Source organism: Lycorma delicatula, chromosome 13, assembly GCF_047948215.1.
Source record: "Lycorma delicatula isolate Av1 chromosome 13, ASM4794821v1, whole genome shotgun sequence".
NCBI classification, from domain to species: Eukaryota; Metazoa; Arthropoda; class Insecta; order Hemiptera; family Fulgoridae; genus Lycorma; species Lycorma delicatula.
Window position 1 is genome coordinate 45,421,652 of NC_134467.1, and position 24,784 is coordinate 45,446,435.

Here is a 24,784-nt window from a genome sequence, read left to right on the forward strand (position 1 = left end):
AGGGGGCCACATACCTTTTAGATAATTGCTGAGAGATGGATGGAGCAATACAATTCACAAACCTATCAAAGTATATCAATTTCCTTCAACGTTTCTATTCCCTGTTCTATAGTTGTTTAGCAAATATTATTATATTGTCTACCAGCCTGCTTCTTTCTCTTCATTTATTTACTTACAGAGAAAGAAAATTTCAGATCAGTTGAGTTATATCCTGACAAATATGTAGTGCATCATGAAACACTGAATAACAGGACCTAAAAAATTAAATTAGAAACTAGCATTAGAATTTAGATATGAAACTTATAAATATAAAAAAGCCTATCAATCGTGATTGATACACTATAATATTTGGTACGTAACTACAATTTACAATAATATCTATTTGTATAAATTTTTTTCAACATCAAAATTTTTTGGATCCATGGAAGCCTGGTATTGTATACCAAAAATGAGTTTAATCTATTGTTTGAAATGTTCTTTTAATCCTGTAACTTTTTAAATATTCTTCAAATGTTTTCCTACAGGTAGATCTAAAACTGCGGTTTGCTTATTTACTTTTAATTACTGAAAACTATTTTATTTTTTATATATTTTTTAAGTATTGTCAACTGATGCGGTCAGTATCTACTGGATACTATGAGAATAGAATTACACGCTCGGGAACAACCACATCAAAACCAGAGTAGTAGCATTTCTGTCTTTCAAATGTCTATCATAAAGGCACATAACCTTGTAATTTAACTTTGATTAATAGTTTTCAGTGGCTTTATCAGTGTTAAGAACAGTTAACATAGTAGGTGATCCTTACTTAACATCATTTTATTTTCAGAAATGTTTGAGATCACCCAGGAGTTACAGAACTCTTATGTTGAAAGCAATGTAATTACTATAGTAATCGGGCATAAAATTTAGTTTACATGTACAATTTTATAGGTTTTTCGTAATTGAAAAATCATTTTTGTTATTACTTTTCAAGAGTTGTACTGTAGTTTAAATTTTAAAAAACATTTAGATAAAATAATTATATTTCTGCTAAATCCAAAAGCATATTTTATGATCCAGTAGTAACTATGTAATTTACGTGTGAGTATTGTTATTGTAATAGGCAACTTAATGTGCGTCACAAGTCACTCGCAAAATGACATAGCCGTACTCAAAAATACCTAGTATTTCACGATGGGCTTATTAGAGATTTTCCTGTGCCTTCTTCACTTAAATGAATATACTTTTGAATTTGTTTAAAAAAAATACTGGTGATGTTCAGTACTACAAATTACATTTTCACTCTGTTCACTGTGGGGACTCTGTTCACTGTTCATTGTGTATAGTGAACATCATTATTATCAGAGAAAGTTAGTCTGACAGGTGTTATCTTTATCTCAGTTGTTGCTGTATGTGCATCATAATCATAAAAAATAATGAAAAAGATAGTGTACACCAGGAAAAATATGATATAATTTCCTTTTTTAAGCTGCAAAACCAGCAAAATCTCTAAAAATTTGAATATTTTTGTTCGGTAAACTAAGAGTATAATGAATATATTTTTTCCACAGGAAATGCAGTGTCATGTGAAGAGGAAGACGATTAAATATCATACCACCGAGATAAAGCAGATTGCACTTTGTACTATATGTGTGAAGGTGAAAGAAAACATCATACGCTATTCCCATAAAATCTTTTGTTCACTCTGAAAATGTCTGTGATTGGCCAGAAAACGTAGAAGGCTGCATGCATCATACTCAAGCAACACTACCTGCTAAGAGGAGATAAAATAATTATTATTATAACATTAAGTTTTCCTATTTTTTTTACAATGAGCTCATTTTCTAATTACTTTACACTGGTACAATTGTTTGTTCGGTCTACCTTTTTTGAATTTTATTTATGATTGGCCATTATTTTATACTGTACCTAATAATTATTATCTTTAATTTATAAATACTATTAATACTTCTGTTTTAATTATGCATTTTTTTTTTAATGTTTTGTATTTTATGTCAAGTAATGTTATTTGGTTTAAAAGTTATTATGATTACTTTACTGCTTTTTTTACTGTAATTACTTTACTTATTTCTTTTTATAATAACAAATAATTGTTTCTTTATTTTTTGTTTATAAAATAATTTGTTGATTTAAAAGTGTTGATTCCTTTATTGTAATTCTTTCCCGTGTTTGTTTTTATTTGCTTAATAATTTAAAAATTATTCTTAATGTTTTTCCTTTTTTTTCTAGATATTTGGTTCTGGTTTAATAATGACAATCTGTTGCTGATTACTTTACTTGTATTCCCTATTTATATAAAAATGTTTATTTTAATTACAAAGTTTTTCTGTAAATTGACAATTGATATTTTTAGTAGATCATCTGCAAAGATTCATTGCCAACATACTTAATATTCTTGTATCGCTTTGGTATATTTAATAAATCTTTTAAATAAATTGATGGTAAATTACTGGTCATTTTTTGTTAATTTCTTTTACATATAACATTTTTATGATCATAAACTTTAAATGTGATTTATATCTTCACAATTTATTCTGATACATTTGTATATTATTTTGTATGTTATTACTAATTTTAATAATTATGGTGTCACAGATTTTTTTTGTTGAAACTATTAATATTCCATTTCAGATAAAAAAAAAATATATATATATATGTATGTATGTATGTATGTATGTATGTATACATACATGTAATGGTGTTTTTATATTGACATGGTTTTAACCGCTTACAATTACTTTGACATCTTTTGGTAATATTGAACAGTTATACTTAGATAATTTTTTTTAAAAGTTATTATAATAAGCAGGCCGTAATGACATATAACAGCGAATATGATAAAAGTTTCTTATAATTTTCTATTGTAATCTACAAAATATATATATATATATATATAATTGTAATTGTTAAGTAATTGTTATGTTTATTTTAACTACAGATTGATATCGTTGCAGTTGATCATTGATATGGTGCAGGCCCCTTGGGGTGGTTGGATAGATTGATAAAACAGAACTAATTGATATGTATTAATATTTATTGATTTGTGTTACAAAATGAAATGCATTATGACAAAAGCTGTTTGTTGTGCATGGGGATTGAAAGGTATAGTTTTAACCAAAATATAACAAAATTATTGTTTTAGCTTATATTTTTGTATGGCATTTCAATATGTTAAAAACGTTAACAAAAATTAAAAAAATATATTAAAAAATTGCCATTTATACATAAATAATAAAAATGTTTGTATTAAATAAATATCATTGTATAAAATATTATTGTGAATGTAAAATATTACTATAATATTATAATTATTTATATAGGTTTTCAACAAAAAATAGGCATCCTATTTTGATGTTTCGGTTTTTGTATCTGATCTTTGCACTCAAATCATCCATCTCACAAAAGATTTTCTTTATTTTGTTCAAAACCAGTTTAAATAGGTTCGGTGATAGTTCATCACCTCGTCTCAGCCCTTTTTTGACTAGGAAAGGTTTGCCTATATTTGCTGTAATTTTAAATTTAGAGAATGTGTTTGTAAGAGTGAGTTTAATGAGGTTCAAATTTTTCTGGTCAACTCATATTCTCTCAAAATTTGAAAAAAGTCTCTGTCCACAAAATCATACGCTTTCTGAAATTTTGTAAAAGATATAAGAAAGGTTTGTTTCTGGATACGTAATATTTTAGAATCGATCAGACTTTGTATTTATTCTGAATATGATCGTCCTTTTTTAAATCCTTCTTCACACCCTTCTATATGTGATCTATTTGGGGTTCTAATCTATTCAATAACATTTTCACAACATTTTATAAGTCACTGGCAACAATGAAATACTTCTATAGTTGTTGACATCCGTCTTGGAGGTATAAATTATAAATAATAATTAATATAGCTTATTTATTTTTATTTATAATAAAATACTTATACAAATTGAATTGAAATAACAGGTATAAGTTAGTATTTATTCTATAATTTTATGCAATTTTAATTCACAATAATATCAGTTTTAAAGTGATTAACATATAATATCTGTACAAAAAAAATCTATTATTTAAAAAAAAGATGTTAAAATTTTCATAGCTTTTGTTTAATTAAATATTGTGATTTTTCCTGAATAATAAATTAAAATATAAAAAATTTTGTACTTCTGATTATTTTAATACGAATTATACCCATTTTATGTTTATTATTATTTTTTTGGTTATATGAGCATCAACTGCTACAGTCATTAGCCCTCATCACACTCTTTAAAATAGGGATTAAATCACAATCAGGTTTGTCATATGTAAGGGTGGAAAGGGCCCTTACATTTTATTTAAAAACACCAAACTAAACAAGACAGAAAATTTAGACACAAACACTGAACATACTTACAGGATGCAAAGGACCCCGATATTAAAATTTAAAAAGTAAATAAAACATAAATATATGTGAAAAACAACGGCTTCACAATACCAACATTCCCTTTTTTCTCCCTTAATTTTATTTAAGCACCCCTGGAGCAACCGAAACTGCCATTAAGCAGCACATCAATTGACCCAAGATCCATGGGAGTTGACTGACTACCTCTCTGTAAATTATCCTGTAGGACTTAACCCATTGGGTTCCCCCTGTGTCAGCAGAAATTAAAATAAAAAAAAATTATTAAAAATATTAATTAATTTAACTTATTTCTGATACTGTTTAAAGGTATTCATAGAATTTCTGTTGTGAAATGAATTTTATTTTGCACTTGGGAGTGATGTTAAGACATTCTGAAGAATTGCCAATTGTAAACAGGTGTGTATCTAAAACAGTAGGCTTATACATTACAGATTCTAGGTGTAAAAGTGAACAGAAAGTTTCTTAAGGAAAAATGTTACATTTCCCTTCGATTTTCCTTCTCTCCGGCATTTTGTATTTATTAATAAATTTATATATGAAAATCGGATTGAGAAGTGAACAATAACTTCAGAGGATGAATGAGGATGATACATACACATTTTTAACAACATTGTCTAGTAAATAAAATATTTCATTTTATTAATTATTTATTTATATTATTTTAGTATTTCACTATATTAATGTTAACGGTTACCGTGTAAATTTTTATCATATTATGTGTTCTTAAGAAAATGCTAAGCATTTTTTTTAGAACAAAATGACACCTTAGTTTTGAAAATCGATTGACAAATATCCAACTTATGACAGAAAATGTATCACTATTTTCTGCCAGCTTTAATCTCCTTCTCTATTAAGTCGGGTTCTTTATTTATTGTGTGTGCTATTTATTAATTTAATTATTTTAATTTATATTAGTAGCTTCTCCCGGTGTGCCTATGGCATGCCCTCTGAAACTAGGGTGGGTTCCCTTGGCAGGCGACGTCTTGGAATGAGACTATTAGGTGTTCAAAACTGTACATCTTGTGTGAAAAATATTTTTTGAATGATGAAAATTGAAAGCAAAAATATATCAGGAAATCTTCCCGATTAAATCTGGTTTAGATTGGTCCTTAGTGAAGGCAGTTACTTTTATTTTGATTTGAATACTAGATGGTGCTGGTATTCTATGGCGGTTCAGTTTCAATTAACCACACATCTCAGGAACGGTCGACCTGAGACTGTACAAGAATATACATCATTTACATTCATACATATCATCCTCATTCATCCTCTGAAGTTATTACTTCAGAGTTTATTACTTAAGGTATTCCTTAAGGTGGTTCCAGAGACTAAACAGAAAAAGTGAGGGATAGGCGTCGGAATTTGAATTTTTTTTTTGAAGGGGGCTCAGAGAAAAAAAATCATAAAGGATATGTTACGAAATGATATTATATAGTATAATTTAAATTTATTAATGAACATACAAACAAAAAACCTTGAAATTCTTTTATCGTATTTAATAAACTTCATTACTCTTCTTGTTTGTTTGATTACAGATATTGTTAATATGTATCCTCTAAAACAACTTTAATTTCCCATGAACTCATCTCTTTCTCTTTAATTTTGAATTTCATTTATTTTCTCATACAACAGCACATTTCAAATCGTGTTAAAACATTCGTATTTAATTATTAAAATGACATGCTACCAGTATTAAAAAAATAATAATAACTGCTGTTTAAGAGTTACTTTTGTACATAACTGAAAAAAAATTAAATGACCACCATTTTAGTTAGAGTCACCTATTAGAATAACGTATCTCAACTCTAACCTTTCCTTTTTCCTTTAAACATTTTTGAATTGGCCCTGAAGAGGAGGGGACCTTGGGATGCGGTAGGTTTTTTAACCAAAAAATTTATTTTTTTTAGGTAAAACCATTTGCTGAATCTCATTGTAAGAGTTGAAATTTATTTCAGTGTTACTATACTTCATGAATACTGTGTATATAAATTATCCTTAATTCAGTACCATGAAAAACACGGTTTGCTTAGCGTAATTTTTTATCTTATAATCAAATCAGAATAATATATATTTATACTAAAATATAGAGACAAAATTATACAGTTTAATAGAATATTAAACTGAATGTGATGCATACAGGAGAAAATAGGATTGAAATGTCTTTTTATTTTTTATCAAATCAAATGTAGATTTAAAATAATTTATGTTTTGAATGTTATAATTATAAATAAAGATTAGGTTTACGTTACAAATAAAGATTAGGTTATGTACTTGAAATAATCGGCTGAGTTTTGTATCTTGTTTAATTGTAACTGTGTTATTTGAGGATAATAAAGATTTATTTTACTTTTTGACTGGCTTACTCTTCTAACTTTAATTATATTCTGTGATTAACATGTTTGATACGATATACATATATTAATTTTTCAAATATGTTGCTTGCAACAGGTAATTTATTAAGAAAACGAGAATTCTTAATAAATCCACATCCTTATACGTCTCATCACCCCACATCCTCTGCTAATGATTATTTTAATTATAATTATTATAAATAATTTATTGTATAATTACATGCAATCAGAGTAGCATCACAAAATGCACGATTAGAAAATAAAAATTAGAAGCGATTAAAGTCCATATTATTTATTTACGTACAATATAAAATCATGAAATTATATTTTGTAAAATGTATGAAGATATTAAATACAAAAGATAACAGCCAAATAATTCAAAAATCAAAAGGCATTAATGAAGATTATTGTAGCACATGTTTATGTGCAAGTTTAACAGTTACAGAAGATTCAGGGTTTTTTCAATTTTTAAATTAGTATTATTTAAAAATTCATCAACAGAGTAATATTGTTTCTGTAAGATAAGATTTTTTACTTGTATTTTAAATAAATTAGTCAGAAGATTTTTTTAATAGATGGATAATTTATTAGATATGGAATAAGAAGCATAATAAGGCCCTTTCTTGTGAGCCCAAGTATTGAGTTAAATACGTAAAGAGGAAAAAGGTTTTGCGGTCGTTTTTTGATAGAAACAATAAGGTAAACGATAAGTTACTATTCTTTTTAACAAGACTACACATTCATAAATATAAATTAAGGGTAAGTTAACATTTAAAAATTTATGTACATATTCACAGTTATATACTGGTATATAATTGTGAATATAAGGACTGCCTAAAAGCACATACCGTAAAACAAACAGAAGATGGTTTCCAAAAGAGTCGATAGACCACCATAAGGAGACAACACTTTGCATATGCCCAGAACTGAAATAATGGTTTCACCCAGGAGGTGATGCTTTTTGACAATATTCTAACCTATGATGAGATGTGGATTCACCATTATTAAGTGGAATAAAAAAAAATAGAGCGTGGATTGGAAGAACAAGAGTTCAGCTGTTAAGAACATCATGACAGTATTTTTGATTAACATTGCTGATTGCATAATTTTTCAATCACCTAATAACAGGATTTTTGAGTCTCATACAGTAACAGCATCTCCTTTTTGGCTATTTTATTAGATGAATAATTTGCTTGGAATGAACAAATTGATTTTGTTAGTTAAAAAAATGAAACTGTATTGTTATACTTGAAGTACCTTAGTAGAATACTGAGTTTATCATCATTATTAAACATATATAAATATTTATGTATATTCCTCTCTGAAGTGTAATGTCATTTCTTAGGGCTCCCTCAAAAACTTTAGTCAAAATAAAAAATGGCTATAAATATGGATTGTGTATTTAGAAAATTAAAAATTTTAACTAACACTTGTGTTTATAATTATGAAATCAGTCACTAACAGAAAAAAAATCGCTTATTAAAAAAAAATAATTTCCAAACCAGACAAAAGAACATTTTACAGGTAAATTTTCACAATACCTCAGCTTATAAAAAAGAGTCTTACGTCTCTGTTGCCATTTTTAATGAATTGCTGAACTATCTTCCCACCAATTTATTTATAAAACATAACGAAAGGTTTTTATTTTACAGAAACAATATTACACAGTTAATGAATTTTTAAACAGTCTTAAAGAATTTAAATTTTTTGTAAGCATTTAAAACAATTTTTAAATGTTCATTTCTTGCATTTGTTCAAGGTTAGAATTATTTTTTCTAATCTTCTACTCAAGTAACCCACCGGGTCGGTCTAGTGGTGAACATGTCTTCCCAAATCGGCTTATTTGGAAGTTGAGAGTTCCAGCATTCAAGTCCTAGTAAAAGCGGTTATTTTTATATAGATTTGAATACTGGATTGTGGATACTGGTATTCTTTGGCGGTTGGGTTTCAATTAACCACACAACTCAGGAGCGGTCAAACTGAGACTGTACAGGACTACACTTCATTTACACTCATACATATCATCCTCTGAAGTAATACCTGAATGGTAACTCCCAGAGGCTAAACAGGAAACACAAAGTCTTCTACTCAAGTAGTATTCATTAACACCTGAATTGTAAATTATTTTATAATCGTTTCTTATATTTAATATTTTCACATTTTTTCTTATCATTTCTCGAGTTTATACATTAAATAATTAATATGGAGTCTAATGACTTCTATTTTTTTATCTTACAATTAATTCTGGCTGGATTGTCTCATTCTATTTAGATCAAGGTTTTATCTCGATTCATCGGGTCTAATGCTTGGAAATTTTTTTTTATCAGCAGAGTAATAAACCTAATCGTTCTTGACGTTAATCAAAATAATCTATTACTGTACACCGATCAGAATAAGAGATTAATTTTTTTATTTGATCGATTAATAATGAAAATCTCATGTGGGTGTTTGTTTTCAATTTCAGCAAGACTTATATTCATTTCAGTATATACTACTGTTTCGACAACATTGCAAATTATAAATTTATTACTGTTTTTAGCTACGTTAAAAAAATTTTATGAACATAATAAATTAACTAAAAATGTATTAACCGATGAATGCATGAGAAATTATAATAAAAAAGAAAAAGAAAGGTATGTAAATTTCATCGGCTAAATTTTAAGCGAGACCTTAAAATAAAAAAAAAATAATCAGAATACTTTAATAACTGCTAAAAAGGTATTTGTGTTCAAATATACAAGAGCAAGTGTGTCAATGTTTTGTTGGTAGAGATTGAAGAATAGATCAACAAATTTATGATAGCAACATCTAAGGAGTAAATCTGTATTATACTTAAAATAAAAATGTGTGTTTTCTGATGAAATGACGTAAATTACATTTAAGAGGTATTTAAATATTTTTTCTTGTATCATTATGAAAGTGATCTCTGCTTAACATCTGTACACAGTCTCAGTGTAATGTTCTTTTCTCTCTACATGATCAGTTTCTTTACTCAGTCTGATGCAAGAGTAGATTTTGGTTAAATTTTTTTTTATGAGAAATTGCTTTGTTTTACATTATAATCTTGTACAAAACTGATCATGTAGTTACACGATCAGTCACGTGTAGGTACACTTATAATTTAAATATTTTGTTTTAACTTTAAACAAAATTAGATTTGAAACATATTAAATACAAAAAAGTTTAGTCAAATTGGTGAAAACCAATAAATTGGGGTTAAAAGATCCTGTTTTTTATGTTTGACATATAATAACTTTGTAATGGGTTATAAACACATAAAACGTTAAACATTAAAACGTAACACGTTTAAATGTTACTTTTAATTTGGAAAAATTTGTAAAATCAAAATTTACTATTAAAAAAAACTGGAAATTATACAATTCTTCGTTTATTATTTAATAAAATAAATAAAAATTCATTAGATAATAATTTTTTTATTAATGACAGAAATACAATAAATTATTTGAAAAATTATTATTTCAAAGCTGGCAATAAAATAACAACAGCCGATCAACAATGCGCAATACTATGTCAGTGTTTAAATCATTACATGACAAGAAGTAAAACCTCATGTAACGGTGGAAGGAAATTTTCAACACTTATTTAGTATCAATGTATTTTCTCCTACAATCAGCGGTTTGAACCGTTCATATTATCTAGCCGCATAAATCCTAAGGTCTACTTGTACTTTCTTCAAGAAGAATTGCCACATTTGCTTGAAGATGTTCCTCTAGCATTGAGACACAAAGTATACTTCCAGCACAGTGGTACGCCTCTCCACTTCTCTTGTGCCGATTCCACACACTAAAATAATTCTCTGAGAAATGGATCGGTCGAGCAAGTCAACATTCCTTGCCGCAAAGATCGCCTGATCTAACACCTTTAAGTTTTGGCATCAAACATGATTGTGGGGCCGTCATATTTAAAAAAAAAATTAAATATTATATTTTAAATTTAAAATATAATTATTTTTTATGGTCCGATTTGGTTCATATTCATAATATATATTAGTTATTTGAAACGTGATATTTTTGAAAAACATGGACCTGCTATATGGTGGTGGCGTTGCGATATTTAAAAAAAATATTTATGGTCAGATATGGTTCATATTCAGAATATATATTAGTTACATGAAACGAGATATTTTTGCAAAACATGGACCTCCTAGGTGGTGGTGGGGTCATGATATATAAAAAAATGTATTTATGGTCAGATGTGGTTCATATTCAGAATATATATTAGTTACGTGAAACGAAATATTTTTGCAAAACATGGATCTGCTAAATGGTAGTGCGATCATGATATATAAAAAAAAAATTATTTATGGTCCGGTATGGCTCATATTCAAAATAATAATTATTACATGAAACAAGATATTTTTGCAAGACATGGACCTACTAGGTGGTGTTAAAGTCATGATATTTCAAAAGAAATTTATTTATGATCCAATTTGGTTCATATTCAGAATATATATTACTTACGTGAAAGGAGAAATTTTTGGGAAACATGGATTTGCTAAGTGATTGTGGGGTCGTGATATTTAAAAAAAAAAATGTGTTTATGGTCCGATTTGTTACATATTCAGAATATATATTAGTGAAGTGAAACGAAATATTATTGGAAAACATGGATCTCCTAGGTAGTTGTGAGATTGTGATATTTCCCAAAAAAATTATTTATACTACGATTTGGCTGATATTCAGAATAAATTTTAGTTACGTTAAAGGAGATATTCTTGCAAGACATGAACCTGCTAAAGACGGTGGAGTCGAGATATTTCAAAAAAATATTATTTATGTTCAGATTTGGTACAGAATATATATTAGTTACGTGAATGAGATATTTTTGCAAAACATGGACCTCCTAGGTGTTGGTGTGGCCGTGATATTAAAAAAAAAAAACATATTTATGGTCTGATTTCGTTCATATTCAGAATATAGTTCCGTGAAACGCGATAATCTGGAAACGCATCTGGGGATGGATGAAAAATATTGTATAAAAAACAAAAATTCATTCTCTTGAGGAATTAATTGTCCGCATTATGGGTGCGGCTGACCAACAAAGGACAGCCCTGAGAACTAAAAAGCGCAACAAAAGCAGTACAGAGGTGTGCCAAGAATGTGTTGAAAATGCCGGGCTCGTTTTTGAACATCTTTTATAAACCTCTACATATACACTTTGGTCTAGTGTTAAAGATTCTAATTTTTCTAAATTCTGTTTATTTTATTCAACTTATGTTAAACTAATTTGTTCATAATTAATTAAGTTGTCAACAAGTTCTGCTTAAAATTTTTATGTGTTCATAACCCACTTAACAAAATTATTGTACATCAAACGTAAAAAATAGAGTTTTTTCCTCCAATTTATTGGTTTTCACCGCAGATTTCTCAAAACCTACTGAAGTTACGGTTCTGAGACCTGTTTTATTCGATTTTTTTAGGTCAACAACCATAACCCACCGGATTGGTCTAGTGGTGAATGCGTCTTCACAAATCAGCTGATTTGTAAGTCGGGAGTTCCAGCATTCAAGTCCTAGTAAGTCAGTTATTTTTACTCGGATTTGAATACTAGATTGTGGATACCGGTGTTCTTTGGTGTTTGGGTTTCAATTAACCACACATCTCAGGAATGGTCGAACTGAGACTGTACAAGACTTGTGACTTCATATACACTCATACGTATCATCCTCATTCATCCTATGAAGTATTATCTGAAAGGTAATTACCGGAGGCTAAACAGGAAAAAAGAAAGCTCAACAACCATAACAAATCACTAATTCTGCCGCTTAATTAACATCCTATAAATTTCAGTTCGACCTCATTTCACAGAGGTAGCTGAAATCTGAGCCACATCTTCCATTAGCCATAACTCGCAAACGAGGCAATTTTGGATGTATTCCCTCCTCACTCTATCTCTGTCTGTGTCTGAATATCTGTCTCTGTCTATGTCTCTATCTGTCTCTGTCTGACTGGCTGTCTGTGTCTTTGTGTCTCTCTCACTCTCTGTCTCTGTGTGTGTGTGTGTGTGTGTGCGTGTCTCTCTCTCTCTCTCTCTCTCTCTCTCTCTGTCTTTTTCTCCTTCTATGACTCTGTCGCTGTCTCTGTCTTTCTCTTTCCTTCTCTCTCTCTCTCCCGCTGTCTCTGTCTTTCCCTCTCACGCTCACTCTCTCTCTGTTTCTCTCACTATCCCTCTCTTTCTCAGTCTCCCTCTCTCTCTTTTTCACTGTCACTCTGTCTTTCTCTCTCACTGTCTCTATCCCTCTTTGTCACTCTCTCTCACTGTCTCTCTCTCTCTCTCGTTGTCTCATGCTCTCCCCCTCTCTCGCTGTCACACTCTCTCTCTCTTTCACTCTGTCTCTCTGTCTTTCTCCCTGTCGCTCTGTCTCTCTCTCTCTGTAGGTCTCTCTCTCTCACTGTGTCTCTCTGTCTCTGCGTCCCTCTGTCACTATCTCTCTCTTTCACTTTCTATCTGTCTCTCTTCTCTCTCTCTGTTTTTATCTGTCTCTCTGTCCCTCTCTTTCTCTCTGTTTCTCACTCTCTCTCTTTCTCTTTCTCTCTCTGTTTTTCTCTATCTCGTTCTCTCTCTCTCTCTCTCTGTCTTTTCGCCTCTCTCTGTTTCTCTCTCTGTCTTGCACTCTCTACCACTCCCCTCTCTCTCTCTATCACACTGTCTCTCTCTCTGTCTCACCCCCTCTCACTATCTCTCTGTCTATTTGCCTCCCTCTGTCTCTATGTCGCTGTCTCTGTCTCTCTTTGTGTGTGTCTGTATCTTTCTGTCTGTCTCTCTCTCTTTCTCTTTCTCTCTCCCTCTGTCGCTCTTTCTCCGTCAGTATCCCTCTCTCTATCACTGTCTCTCTCTGTCACTGTTGTTGTCTCTTTCTCTATCACTCTCTCTCACTCTGTTTCTATCCCTCTTTGTCTATCTCTCTCTGCCGCTCTCTCTCTTTCTCTCTCACTATCACTCTCTCTTTCTCACTCATTGTCTCTCTCTCTCTGTCTCTGATGCTCTCTCTGTCTCTCTCTTTCTCACTGTCTCTCTTTCTATCTCTGTTTCTCTCTCTCGTTCTCTATCTCACTGTATCACTCTCCCTCTTTGCCTCTCTCTTTCTCTATGTTTTTCTCTCTCTCTGTCGCTGTCTCCCTCTGTGTCGGTGTCGCTGTCTCTGTCTCACGCTCTCTCTGTCGCTTTCTCTCTCTCTCTATCTGTCTCTTTCCCTCTGTCTGTGACTTTCTATCTGTCTCTCTCTCTCTCTTTGTCTCTCTTTCTCTCTCTCTCTCTCTGTCTCTCTCTCTATCTTTGTCGCACTCTCTCTCTCTGCCTCTGAATCTTTCTCTCTATCTGCCTCTCTCTCTTTCTCACTCTCTATCTGTCTTTCTCTCTTTGTAACTCGCACTCTCTTTGTCTCTCTCTCTTTATCGCTGTATATTCGCCTCTCTCTGTTTCTCTCTCTCTGTCTCTGTCTCTCTCCCCCACTCTACCTATCTCTCTCTCCCTCGTTCACTGTCTCTCCCTTTCTCTATGTCAATCCGTAACTCTGTCTATCTCTCTCTACAGAGAGAGAGATAGCAGAGAGAGACTATCTATCTATCTATCTCTCTACAGAGAGAGAGAGAGGCAGAGACAGCGACACAGGTCGCTGTCTCTGCCTCGGTCGGACTCTCTCCCATTCGCTCTCTCTTTGTGAGTCTCTCTCTCACTCTCTCTCTCTCTCTCTCTGTGCCTCTCTCTCTCTCACTCTCTCTTTTCTCTCTCTCTTTCTCACCCGTTGTCTCTCTCTCACTCTCTCTCTGTCTCTCAGTCTCTCTCTCTCACTCTCTCTCTCTCTCTCTCTCTCTCTCTCTCAGTTTTTCTCTCTCGTTCTCTCTCTCTCTCAGTTTTTCTCTCTCGTTCTCTCTCTCACTCTCTGTCTCTCTCACTGTATCACTCTCTCTTTTTGTCTCTCTCTCTTTCTCTCAATCACTCTCTCTCTAGAGAGAGAGAGAGAAAGGCACATAGAGTGTGCCTTTCACTCCCTCTCTGTCTGTCTCACACTCTTTCTCTCTCTCCCTCTTGCACTTTCTATCTGTCTATCTTCGCTCTCACTGTCTCTCACGCTCTCTCGGTCTCTCTCTGTCTCTCTCTGTCTCTCTCCCTGTCTTTCTCTCTCTGTTTTTATCTGTCTCTGTCGCTGTCTCTCTCTCTCTCAATCTCTCTCTCTCTTACTCGCTCTCTGTCTCTGTCTTTCTGTCTGTCTCTCTCTTTCTCCCTCTCTGTGTTTTTCTTTCTCTCGTTCTCTCTCTGTCTTTTCGCCTCTCTCTATTTCTCTCTCTCTGTCTGTCTCTCTCTATCTCTGTCTCACTCTCTCTCTCTCTCTCTCTTTGTGTGTGTGTCTCTCTCTCACTTTCTCTCTGTCTGTCACTTTCTCTCATTCTGTCTCTGTACCTGTCTCACTCTGTCTCTCTCTCTATCTCTGTATCCCACTTTCTATCTCACTCGCTCTTTTTGTGTGTGTCTCACTCTCTGTCTGTCTCTTTCTCTCTGTCTTTCACTCTCTCTCTGTGTGTCTCTTTCTCTCTCACACTCTTAATCTGTCTGTCTCTCTCTCCCTGTGTCGCTCTTTCTCTGTCTCACTATCACTGTCTCTCTCTGTCACTGTTGTTGTCTCTTTCTCTCTCTCTCTCCCTATCTCTCTCTCCCACTCTTTCTCGTTTTCTCTCTCTCTCTCTCTCTCTCTCTGTCGCTCTCTCTCTCACTCTCTCGTTCTCTCTCTTCTCTTTGTGTGTGTGTTTCTCTCTCTCGCTCTATCTCTCTCTCTCTCTGTCTCTATCACTCTCTCTCTCTTTCATTTTCTATCTGTCTATCTTCTCTCACTCTCTCTCTGTCTGCCTCTCACGCTCTCTCTCATTGTCTCTCTATCACTCTTTCTCACTGTCTGTCTTTCTCAATCGCTGCCTTTCCCTCTGTTTTTATCTGTGTCTCTGTCGCTGTCTCTCTCTCTCTGTCACTCTCTCTCTCTTACTCGCTCTCTGTCTCTGTCTTTCTGTCTGTCTCTCTCTTTCTCTTTCTCTCTCTGAGTTTTTCTCTCTCTCTCATTCTCTCTCTGTCAAACTCTCTCTCTCTCTCTCTCTCTGCCTTTTCGCCTCTCTCTATTTCTCTCTCTGTCTCTGTCTCTCTCTCGCACTCTGTCTCTATCCCACTTTGTCACTCTCTCTCACTGTCACTTTCTATCTGTCTCTCACGCTCTCTCTGTCTCTGCCTCACTCTCTCTTTCTCTCTCTATCTCTGTCTCACTCTCTCTTTCTCTCTATCTCTTTGTGTGTGTCTCTCTCTCTCTCTCTCACTCTTTGTCTTTATCTGTGTTTTTCTCTCTCTCGTTCTCTCACTCTCTCTCTCTCCCTGTCTCTGTGTTGGTGTCACTGTCGCTGTCTCTCTCTCTCACTCTGTTTCTATCCCTCTTTGTCTCTATCTCTCTCTGCCGCTCTCTCTCTTTCTCTCTCACTATCACTCTCTCTTTCTCACTCTTTGTCTCTCTGTCTCTCACGCTCTATCTGTCTCTCTCTTTCTCACTGTCTCTCTCTCTCACTCTGTCTCTCTCACTGTATCACCCTCTCTCTTTGCCTCTCTCTTTCTCTGTGTTTTTCTCTTTCTCTGTCGCTATCTTTCTCTGTGTCGGTGTCACTATTTCTGTCTCACGCTCTCTCTGTCGCTTTCTCTCTCTCTCTGTCTCTTTCTCTCTGTCTGTCACTTTCTATCTGTCTCTCTCTCTTTGTCTCTCTTTCTCTCTCTCTATCTGCCTCTCTCTCTTTCTCACTCTCTATCTGTCTCTTTCTCTCTTTGTAACTCGCACTCTCTTTGTCTCTCTCTCTTTATCGCTGTATTTTCGCCTCTCTCTGTTTCTCTCTCTCTGTCTCTCTCTCCCCCACTCTCCCTATCTCTCTCTCGTTCTTTCACTGTCTCCCCCTCTCTCTATGTCAATCCGAAACTCTGTCAATCTCTCTCTCTGTGTCGCTGTCTCTGTCTCGGTCGGACTCTCTCCCATTCGCTCTCTCTTTGTGAGTCTCTCTCACACTCTCTCTCTCTCTCTCTGTGCCTCTCTCCCTCACTCATACTCTCATCACTTACTCTCTTACTCTGACTCTCACTCTATCTCTCTTTCTGCCTATATCTCTGTCTTTATCTGTCTCTGTCACTGTGTCACTCTCTATCTCTCTCTTCCTCTCTCTGACTCACTCTCTTACTCTCACTCTCTCTCTCTCTCTCTGCCTATATCTCTGTCTCTGTCTCTCTACCTCTCTCTCTCTCTCTCTGCCTATATCTCTGTCTTAACTGTCTCTGTCTCTCTAACTCTCTCTCACTTTATCTCTGTCTGTGACGCTGTATCTGTCTTTCTCTTTCCTGCTCTCTGTCACTCTCTCTCTCTCTCTTTCACTTTCCATCTGTCTTCTCACTCTCTCTCTCTCTGTCTGCCTCTCACGCTCGCTCTGTCTCTCTCTCTCTCTCTGTCTTTCTCACTCTCTGCCTTTCTCTATCTGCCTCTCTCTCTGTTTTTATCTGTCTCTCTGTCTTTCTCCCTCTGTCTCTCTCTCTTACTCTTTCTCTCTCTGTGTTTTTCTCTCTGTCAATCTCTCTCTCTTTCTCTTTCTTTTCGCCTCGCTCTATTTCTCTCTCTGTCTCTATCCCTCTTTGTCACTCTCTCTCTATCTGTCACTTTCTATCTGTCTCTCACGCTCTCTCTGTCTCTGCCTCTCTCTCTCTCTCTGTCCGTCTCTCTCTATCTCTGTCTCACTCTCTATCTGTCTGTCTGTCACTGTCTATCTCTTTCTCTCTCTCTGTCTGTCACTGTATATCTCTCTCTCTCTCTCTCTGTCTTTCTCTTTCTCTCTCTGTGTTTTTCTCTCTCTCGTTCTCTCTCACTCTCTCTCTCTCTCTGTTTTTTTGCCTCTCTGCCACTGTCTCTCACACACTCTCTCTCTCTCTCTATGTGCCTCTCACTTTCTCTCTGTCTGTCTCACACTCTTACTCTGTCTCTGTCGCTCTCTCTCTCTCTCTCTCTATATGTGCCTCTCACATTCTCTCTGTCTGTCTCTTTCTGTCTGTCTTACACTCTTACTCACTCTCTCTCTCTCTCTCTGGCTCTGTCTGTTACTTTCTATCTGTCTCTCTCTCTCTCTCTCTGTATGTCACTATCTCTCTCTCTCTCTCGTTCTCTCACTTTCTGCCTCTCTCACTGTATCACTCTCTCCTCTTGTCTCTCTCGCTCTCTGTCTTTCTCTCCACCCCTCTATCTCTCTTTGTCTCGTTCTCTCTCTCTGTGACTGTTGTTGTCTCTTTCTCTCCCCCTCTTTTTCTCTCTCTCTCTCAATCTCTATCTCTCTCTGCCGCTCTCTCTCTTTCTCTCTCACTATCACTCTCTCTTTCTCACTCATTGTCTCTCTCTCTATGTCTCTCACGCTCTCAGGGTACATGATATCCTAAAAAAAAAAAATTTTTTTTAGGATATCATGTACCCTACCATCATCTAGGAAATCCACGTTTTGCAAAAATATCTGATTTCACATAAATCATATCTGTTGGACTGACATAGGCGCCGCCTATGTCAGTCCCAACTGTGAATTTTTATGAGTTTGAGGCATTTGTGGGTAGATTCAACGATGTCATTGCCAAAACGCCCAGGAAGATCATCCTGATGGGTTACTTGAATTGTAAGGCTGTTGTCGCCAGTAGTCCTTACAAAAACTGCACGGCAAGGTTCTTTCAGACCCCATGACAGTGAATTGTCTTTACTGCTTAAATGACCACACACCTACCTGTGTGGCGAGGGGACATATCTCAATTCTGGATTTAACCATAATGGACAGATGATGGGAGCGCTCCAAGTGTAACTGGACAGTCCTGCAGGACAAAACGGCAAGTAATCACTTGGCCACACTGTTAGAAATCGAAGACCCATTGTTTTGTGTGATAGCTAATCAGAAACCTTTAAGACTGACATGAAGGCAAGTTGCAACTGTCGTTGAAAATGTTGCCAGACAGAGCAGAGATGGTAGAAGTCCTTACAAAGAGCAGAGATGGCCAGTAGTCCTTACAAAAACTGCACGGCAAGGTTCTTTCAGACCCCATGACAGTGAATTGTCTTTACTGCTTAAATGACCACACACCTACCTGTGTGGCGAGGGGACATATCTCAATTCTGGATTTAACCATAATGGACAGATGATGGGAGCGCTCCAAGTGTAACTGGACAGTCCTGCAGGACAAAACGGCAAGTAATCACTTGGCCACACTGTTAGAAATCGAAGACCCATTGTTTTGTGTGATAGCCATTCAGAAACCTTTAAGACTGACATGAAGGCAAGTTGCAACTGTCGTTGAAAATGTTGCCAGACAGAGCAGAGATGGTAGAAATTTGATGCTCTTACTCAGTATATTTGTGGACCGTGCAAATAGTGCATATGCAAAGTGATCTTCAGAGTTTATGATGCCAAAAATAGCGGTTAAGGGTTGCAGGAGGAGATGCATATGAAGAGGCTGCGCAAAAAGATATGTAGCTTCATGACACTTACTAAATTATGAAATCAAGCAGTCTAAAAAAATAAATGGAGAAAATTCTGCAGAGAGCTCAATTCAGATCCATGAGGGCGAGCCTATCAAATCGCTATGAAGCGATTTAGTAGGCGGCTCCCCATCCTCATGGAGGAGATAGAGAGACTCCCACTGATTAGATTGTTTTCTTGCAAAGATAACGGTGCTACTGAATACATCAAGTGTGACAGAAAGCGCTTCACACAAGATGAGGTGACGGCAGCCATCTTCAAACTGAAGGACAAAAAAAGTCCCAGGAGTGACATAGTTGGGCCTTGTTACTCCCTCCTGGAGATTAGAGGCAGGCAAAATAAAGATCAAAGATCTGAACAGGGGGGGCCGAACTGCCGTGCCAGATTTACTGCCAGTTGGCAGGTTGGCTGCCTTAGAGTAAAAGGACAAAATAAAAAAGAATAAATATATATACCCTGGGCTCAGCTTTACTTAATTGTATGTCTGGCCCAGGGGAGTAGGGTGAAAAAAAAAATGTAAATAAGTGAAGTTTGTATATATTAGAAGAGTTGCATACAGTGTACAGTAGCATGTGAATGAGATGTGTTTTGTATGAATGTAAGGTGTGTGGATGCACATGATATTGAGGTAATGTTTTAATGGCAATTCCAACACCACATCACATGAGGGAGTGGTTTTTAGTGGGTACCACTGCAGTAGACGGTGAACCCCACACACCCAGTATGTATGGGCTGCTGGGCATTTGGGTTAGGCAAATTTCCCAATTCCAACGAGAAAAAAGTGTGGGATGAATTCAACTAGTGTGGATGTATTCCGAGTATGTTGAGCACCCATGACTTTCTATGTAGAAAAACTTTAATACAAAATTAATGTTATGTTTTTATATTGAATAGTTTTCAAAATATAAATAATTCAAATCAGATGATTTTTTTTGGGACACGCTTATATTATATTAATATACTTACTTGTATAATTATAAGAATGTATTCTTTTAAGAATTAAAGGTATTTCAAAGATTAAATCATTCCAGTACTGGACAGCAAAGTTTACAGGTACATTTTTTAATGTAATTCAAAATTTCAAAACAGAAAACAATCTGGAATAACAAATTATTAAAAGAATATATTTTAATGTAGTTATAGAATTCTATACCAACCAAAGATGCAGGATAATCTATAACTGGAAATTATTATGATAAGTTTAATCTATCGGATTTTCAAAGATTAAAATATGTGAGTAATTATTTATTATTATAAATTAATGGTAATTCATTAAAAATAAACTGTTCTCCTTTAGCGAAGGATGAACTAATGCATAAAACAAGTGAAGAAAGCCATATTCCATTGCAAGTGATAAATTCGTTGAAAAATTAAATACGCCATTTGTGATAAACCCATTTCATGATTACTGAACTAAGTGAAAAAACCATTATTCTCAAAATACACAAAAATACATGTTTATTATTTATGTTACTGAAAAGAAATTATATTTATAAATTAGATATTAATTTAAAAAAATGAAGAATATAATTCTGTAATATATATTCAATGCTTTATACAGACTAAGATGTAGATCAGATAATCAGGATTGTACAACAATAAAAAAAGTCAGTTAAATCATTATCATTTATTGACACTAAAATTATATATACAAAACATTAAATTAATGACTAGCTCCATTACTTATATAATAAAATATAATAAATAATTTGTTAAATTAAAATAATTAATTATGGTAATTAATAATTAATTCAATGAAACATAATTAATTTTAAATAATATAATCACTGAAGGAACAATTAACTTCATTAATTATGAATTGCACACTATCTAAATTTTAGGGCACAAATAATTTGTGAACAGTACAGTACATAAGCGTGCATTAAAATATACAATTCATTTTATATTATATAATATCACCACTAATTAACAATAACAATTAAACAATAACAATGTTATTATGTTATTTAACAATAACAATTAAAAAATAGTTTATTACTTTAATTTTTTCTGATAAACTTTAAAAAAGCATCTGCTACTAAAATGCAATAATTTCTGCTCTTCTTATTTCATCTGCATATACTTCTTTTATAATTTATTTAAAACAAAATTTGTGTATATTATCAATACAATTAAATATCATTATGATTAAAATATATTATTTATTTATAGATAATAATATTTATTTATATATAATATATAATATATATATATATATATATATATATATATATATATATATATATGTATATGTATATAATTTATTCTACGCATCATGTAACGAATAAACATTAAATAGTGATATTTAAAGTTTTCTGACATACATTTTTTACTACCTTATTAACATAATATAAAAGAAAAATTACAACTTTTAAAATTAAGATTATTTACTTCTTAACAACCGACAAATGACAGTTAATCTACATTAATCACATTAATAGACACATTTCATTACCAACATGTTATTCTCTCAATTAAATTAAAAAAATCAAAATAAATTATTTTTTTATAAAATACATCTAAAATACCATCAACTTTTTTAAAACAATAGTAAGATCTCTCTCAACTATTCATCTGGAAGTTTGTGGGTTTGAATCCTAGTTAGACTTAGCATATTTGCAAAACAGAATATTTCACCCTCATATTGTAACTATAGGATATAAGTTCTTTTTTTTTTTATACATAAATATAAAAGTAGTTTCTTTGTAACACATTAATTTAACTGTATTCCAGTAATAAATTGTCAACCAATTGTTAATAAACATACCTACTTTTTGAAACAAGATTCAACAACTGGCAAGAATCTAGAATTATTTAATCAATCCCTTACCTTTATAATTTAATTTATATCTGTCATCATAAAAATATATATGTATATAAATAATAAAAAAAAAAACTAGCCAATCCTTCCCTACTAATGTTAAAGAAACTTAAACAAAACATGTCAAACAAGAAACATGTCGAAAGAAAAAAATGTATCAATTTTAAATACCGACTGAAAATAAATCCTCTATGAATCATGAGACCTTGCCGTTGGTGAGGGGGCTTGAGTGCTCAGGGATACAGAGTAGCTGGACCGAAGGTGCAACCATATCGGAGAGGTATCTGTTGAGAGCCAGACTAAGAAATGATTCCTGAAAGAGGGCAGCAGCTCTTTCAGTAGTTGTTAGGGGTGTGAGTCAGAATGACTTAAACGGCCATATCAACATCACTCAGTCCGAGTACTCAGTCTGAGTACTGCGCAGCTGAAAGCAATGGAAAACCACAGCCGCTTTTTTTTCGCAAGAAAATGTGGCTCTCTGCATTTTCATATAGCAATGATGGAGGCGCCTTCCTTGGTAAAATATTCCGGAGGTAAACTAGTCCCCCGTTCGGATCTCCGGGTGGGGACTACTAAGGAAGGGGTCACCAGAAAATTAAAAAATAACATTCTACGAGTCGGAGTGTGAAATGTTAGAAGTTTAAAAAAGGTTGGTAGGCTAGAAAATTTAAAAAGGGAAATGGATAGGATAAATGTGGATCTAGTAGGAATTAGTGAGGTTCGGTGGGAAGAGGAAGGCGACTTTTGGTCAGGTGATATTAGAATAATTAACTCAGCTTTAAATAATGGGCAGGCAAGAGTAGGTTTCATAATGAACGAGAAGATAGGGAAGAGAGTAGAGGATTTCAAAACGCATAGCGATAATATCATTGTAATAAGGATAAAATCAAAACCTAACCCGACAACGATTGTTAACGTCTATATGCCTACAAGTGCCCATGATGATGATGAGGTAGAGTGTGTATACGAAGAGATTGATGAAGCAATTAAACACGTAAAAGGAGATGAAAATTTAATAGAAGTTGGAGATTGGAAAAGGCAAGGAAGGAAATATAGTGGGTGAATACGGGCTGGGCAAAAGGAATGAAAGAGGGGACCGACTTATAGAGCTTTGCACGAAGTATAATTGAGTAATTGCCAATACCCAATTTAAAAATCACAATAGAAGAATATACACTTGGAAAAAGCCAGGCGATACTGCAAGGTATCAGATAGATTATATCATGGTTAAGCAAAGATTTAGAAATCAACTCGTTGACTGCAAAACTTACCCTGAAGCAGACATTGATAGCGACCATAATTTGATGATAATGAAATGTAGATTGGGGTTTAAAAACCTGAAGACAAGGTGTCAGATGAATCGGTGGAATTTAAAGAAGCTTGAGGAAGAGGAGGTAAAGAAGATTTTTGAGGAGGACATCGCAAGAGGTATGAGTAAAAAAGATAAGGTAGAAAATGTAGAAGAAGAATGGGAGAATGTTAAAAAAGAAATTCTTAAATCAGCAGAAGCAAACTTAGACGGAATAAAGAGAACTGGTAGAAAAACTTGGGTTTCAGACGATATATTGCAGCTGATGGATGAACGTAGAAAATATAAGAATGCTAGTGATGAAGAAAGTAAAAGGAACTATCGGCAATTAAGAAATGCTGTAAACAGGAAGTGCGAACTGGCGAAAGAAGAGTGGATTAAAGAAAAGTGTTCAGAAGTGGAAAGAGAAATGAACATTGGTAAAATAGACGGAGCATACAGGAAAGTTAAGGAAAATTTTGGGGTATATAAATTAACATCTAATAATGTGTTAAACAAAGATGGTACACCAATATGTAATACGAAAGGTAAAGTTGATAGATGGGTGGAATATATTGAAGAGTTATACGGAGGAAATGAATTAGAAAATAGTGTTATAGAGGAAGAAGAGGAAGTTGACGAGGATGAAATGGGAGAAACAATACTGAGATCTGAATTTAAGAGAGCATTAAAAGATTTAAATGTATTTTATTATTTAAGTATTTTATTACACAAGTTTTTTAATGTAGTTGTCAACTAAAATAATTCTTTTATTGTAATCATTACATAACATATTATATAGATCACATACAGGATGGATATATATGATACTCTATGAACTCGTCATTGCAAATCAGCTGATTTCAAAGTTGAGAGTTCTAAGATTCAAATCCTAGTAAAGGGAATTACTTTACATGGATTTCAATTAACCACACATCTCAGGAATGTTTAACTTGAGACTTACAAGACTACACTTCATTTACACTCATAAATATCCTCTGAAGTAATACCTTACGGTGGTTTGGGAGGCTAAACAGAAAAAAGAAAGAGATATGATATTCCACAGATAAAAAAAAATTGTTCCAACATTTACCTGGATATATTAAGAGAAATCACAGTAAAACTTAATTAATTAGACCAGTATTACAATGTAACAAAATTAAGTGATAGGTGTAAGATATAATAAGTGATAAAATAATAATTTTAAATAAAGAAGAAATCATTACTTGATTTCATGTCTGAACACAGGTATTGTCCAATATTTCACTAAAGTTTGATCAATATTTGTAATCATCTATAATCGTTCTCTGTTGCAAAATGATTTTGTGTATCTTCTCGTACTTTGATACTGTGTTCATCATTTTACAAACAGCGGTTGGACTGCTTCAGTCTTACCTCTGTTTATTT

The 24,784-nt window shown here is 33.5% G+C and overlaps 2 protein-coding genes across 7 annotated transcripts in view; one reads left to right on the forward strand and one right to left on the reverse strand.

Moving 5' to 3' along the window:
• LOC142333619 (putative endochitinase) overlaps positions 1-6,735 on the forward strand; it is a 96,417-nt gene extending 89,682 nt beyond the window's left edge. For all 3 annotated transcript variants that reach the window (XM_075380957.1, XM_075380958.1, XM_075380956.1), the window contains one exon: positions 1,554-6,735. The gene's annotated coding sequence lies outside the window, so the exon portion shown is untranslated. The remainder of the gene's footprint in view (positions 1-1,553) is intronic.
• LOC142333913 (uncharacterized) overlaps positions 1-24,784 on the reverse strand; it is a 260,903-nt gene that overhangs the window by 137,048 nt on the left and 99,071 nt on the right. The window lies entirely within an intron of this gene.